The sequence below is a fragment of the Sinocyclocheilus rhinocerous genome, unplaced genomic scaffold (assembly GCF_001515625.1).
Source record: "Sinocyclocheilus rhinocerous isolate Xijiao unplaced genomic scaffold, SAMN03320098_v1.1 scaffold592, whole genome shotgun sequence".
Classification (NCBI taxonomy): Eukaryota; Metazoa; Chordata; class Actinopteri; order Cypriniformes; family Cyprinidae; genus Sinocyclocheilus; species Sinocyclocheilus rhinocerous.
The window spans coordinates 1,134,167-1,138,702 of NW_015642562.1; the positions used below are offsets into that span (position 1 = coordinate 1,134,167).

The 4,536-nt window shown below is 27.3% G+C and overlaps 1 protein-coding gene across 1 annotated transcript in view; it reads left to right on the forward strand.

Annotated features, from left to right (window-relative positions):
• LOC107756206 (glutamate receptor 4-like) overlaps positions 1-4,536 on the forward strand; it is a 101,736-nt gene that overhangs the window by 60,621 nt on the left and 36,579 nt on the right. The window lies entirely within an intron of this gene.

Here is a 4,536-nt window from a genome sequence, read left to right on the forward strand (position 1 = left end):
AAAAAAAAAAAATACAAGTATATTAAAATGTAATTTTCAAAATTAAAAAAACTATTTTGAAGTAACAGATTATTATATTATATTATATTATATTATATTATATTACATTTAGGCCAAATTTTTTATTCGGTAAATATAATTGTAGAGTAAATATGCTTGTAATTTATTTTAAATGATTGATTTATGTTTTTATTAGTAAATATATAAGAAATGTATTTAAACAAAAATATATTTAAATTATATTTTATAATCTATTACATTTTTGGGAACACTTTACAACTTTCTAACACTTTATAACTTTACTTTATAATAAAGTTTAATTTGTTAGCAATAATTACCTACATAAGTTTACAATGAACAATACTTCTATAGCATTTATTAATATTAGTTAATCACAACATTTACTAATACATTTTTAAAATCATTCTGTTAACATTAGTAAACTCTGAACTAACATTAACAACTGGATTTTTATTAATTAACATTAACAGAGATTAATAAATGCTGTAAAAATATACTGTTTTCTGCTCAGTGTTGTTCTTTTTAACTAATACTAAAAGCATTACATTTTGTTTTTGGGACCTTACAGCTGAAATGAAAATAAAATACAAATATTAGAAATTAAAAATTAGAAATGTTGCCTTGGCAACTAACTGTAATAAATAGATTTATGTTGAAGTACTAAAATTAATCAAACTAAAACTGAAATAAAAAATATGAAAGCTAAACAGCAACATTAAAATATTAAATATTTATATAAAACATAAAAATAAACGATATATTTATATACTAAAACTTTAAATTTAAAACAAACAAAATATAAAAATAAAAACATATTCAAAAAATATATAAATATATATTATAAACTATAATTATAAACTATAATAGAATCTCAATGAAAATAGAAACTATAACAGAATCTCAATGAAAACAAAAACTGAATAGAAATGTAAAAAAATAATACAATTACAAAAGCACGTAATAAAATTACTAAAACTAAAATTAAAATGAAAACTACAAATTAACAAATTAAACAACAAATTAAAATAAAAGCTAATTCAAAATATTAATAAATACTGTAATAGTATATAAATAATTCTAAAATAATAATATATATACACTTTATTATATAATTTATATAGCCTATTTATTATACATACAGTATATATATATATATATATATATATATATATATATATAGTATATATATATATATACATACATACATACATACACATTTATGATGCATGAATAAATAGTATAATAAATAGTACTTATATAATATATTCTAATAAATAATATATAAAATCTAAAACAGATGCTAACAAATGATTCCTGATGGTAAAGCATCACTAACAGAGCATTTGACATTCTGGCAAAACAGCAGGAGAAGCCGATTACTCATGTTTGCTCAAATTGTTTGCAGACAACTATTGACATATTTAATTTAATCATCGAAGTCAATTTGCATCTTTAATTTTCCACCAATAAGACAAGACACGTCGTAAAAATACAACAAATAATCAAGAAAATTAGAGAAAGAAATTGGTTTCCATAAACCAACAGCACGATCTGTCATTACAGTATGTTAATGTTCGGTCCGCAGCGGAAGAGTTTGGTCGCGAGCGATGGACGCGGCGTTTGTATTGCCAGAGCTCAAGGCGTTTTCTCTTTTAAACGCAGCCAGAAATATTAACACCATTATTCAGCGTGCAAGTACATAAAATCAGTCACTCGTGCGTCGCCTCTCTGACATCTCGCTGCGACTCCAACAGCGAAAGGCAAACGCTCCTGCCGCCGAGTGTTAATGAGCTCAGCGAGAGGACAGATGCGCTTCTTACTGCCCCATTAAACACTCTCATCCACCAACCTGCTCTCTGCTCACACACACTCCACACGAGCATCCCGCACGCAAAAATGCCTTTCACAGTCTCCACAGTGAGATTTAGAGGTTTGACAATAACATGTAAAGCTTTCATGAGAGCAGAGGGTGTTAAACAACGTTATTCGAGTGCTGCGTTCTGCTGTCAGATATTCTGTATAATGATCGCTAATCTGTGTATTTGGAGGATGTCTTCAAGGAATAGTTCAGCTAAAAATTAATTGAATGGAAGTTTATGCCACCTAAGATTGTAGAGGAGTGGACAAATGTAGCATTCCATCACTTGGATGCTCTGCAGTGAATGGGTGCCGTCAGAATGAGAGTCCAAACAGCTGATAAAAACATCACAATAATCCACAAGTAATCCACACCACTCCAGTCCATCAGTTAATGTCTTGAGAAGCCAAAAGCTGAAACAAATCCAGCATTAAGACGTTTTAACTTCAAACCATTTCTTCTGGCTAAAATACAAGTATGATTCATAATAACGCTTCCTCCAGTGAAACACAGTCACGTATAATCAAACAATTCCAGTTTGTGTGCAGTATTCATTTATCTGGCAAGTCTGTAATGGAGAAAAAAAAAATCCTGTTGTTTTTACAGAAAAAGTTGCAACTTGCCATAATTATGTAAAATAATAATAATAAAATGAATTATAAATATAGTAAAATAAAAACAATTTAACAGAACACAGTTTAAAACTGCTGTAATTTTAAAACTTACATTTAAATAAAAATTAGAATGGTTGCCTTGGCAACTAACTGAACTAAAAATGGACTAAAACTAAAACTGAAATTTAAAAAAAGCTAAATAGAAATAGAAAAAATATATTTAAAAAATGACAAAGGCACAAAATTAGTAGCCAAAAACAAAAATAACATTTTAAAAAGTTAATTCAAAATATTAATAAATACTATAATATTATATAAATAATACTAAAATAACACTGATGCCAACAAATAAGACCATTTGTAAAGCGTTATTTTTTTTTTACAACAACAGAGCATAAAAAACAGCTGACAAAACAGGAGAGAAGCTGATTACTCATGTTTGCTCAAACTGTTTGCAGATAACTACTGACTTGTTTCATTAAACCAAAAATTTAATTTAACCGTAATTATTAACCCAGGACAATGCTGAATTAGCATGACCACATTTCTACTAAAATCTGTTTTGAACCTTTAACAGCATTTTTTAATGCGGCATTTTCCCCAGTCTTTCACCATTGAAATTGTATTCATTTGTTACAGTGTCAATATGTCACAGTCACTATGGCAAAATAAAACCCTTCAGGATGATCCTGGTCATTTTTCAGGGTTTATTTTGAGGAAATGACTGGCTAAATGTAAATTCTCCTTTACATCTTAAATGCAAAATTTAAAATGATATATTTAGGTATTTCACCTACAATTTTGAAGCAATATCAAAAAGCAGAGACTGATCGCTGATATCGAGGAAAATGTGCAGCAGACTTGACAGCCAGCCAGATTTGTTTAAAACATTACATAAAAATGACCCAAAAAGCCAGACTGTTTTGATTACATCACTGTCAGTTTTAGGAGGAAAAGTTCATTTGTTTATTCACTTATAAAAGATGTTAAGTAAACTGCATTCAGCAGCATAATTTACATAATTTACATTACATTTTCCTCGCCGTTCGAAATGAAAATGATCAGACACAAAGACTGAGGACTGAGAAAAGAATACATAATTGAAACAATTGTGTTTTTGTCTCTGGCTGTGCACAAAAACCGTACTGTGTAATATGATTCAAACAAATGACTCTGAAGAGCAGGTTCTTTTAACGAATTGGTCAGAGAAGTTCATCAATTTACACTGATTTAATGACTGGATGATAATAATTAAGTGTGTGTGTGTGTGTGTGCGTTTTTGCGACAAATGAGGACATAAATGTGTATAATGACAAGGGTATGGCATAGTTATACATTTATTTATTCATATACTTATATTATATATAAATATATTTAATATATAAACAACATATTTTTCTGAAATATATACATGCATGTGTGTATTTATATATACATAATAAATATACACAGTGTACACACATATATTATGTAAACAAAAACTTTTATTTTGGATGCAATTAATCGCGATTAATCGTTCGACAGCACTCATATATATATATATAAATATAATTATTATTATATTATTACTATACTATATTCTTACTATATTATGCATAAACTTTTGTACATAAAACATTTATTTATATTTTATCATAAAAATATTAATGTCAATTAAAATGTTTCAAAATGATTTAATGATTGCATTATATATTGATATATTATGTATAAACTGTTACTTTTATACATAAAACTTTTTTACATTTATATTTATATTGTATTAAAAATATATAAATTAAAATGTTTCAAAAATAAATAAAAAAATACACTGTTTTTTATGTATAGTTAGGACTAATTTTTTTATTGATTTTTAATTTTTTTTTGTACACAGCCGTGCAATATTGTGTTTTTGGACCATTTTCAAATCCGTTTTTCTTTTTTTGCTTTGCACGACATTAATCTTAACGCTGCTGGGTTTGGTTCAAGGCTTAAAACTCCTCATTGAAGAATTTTTTGCAACAGCTGGGGAAAATAAATGGCAAACACATTTCCAGCACCAAGGCC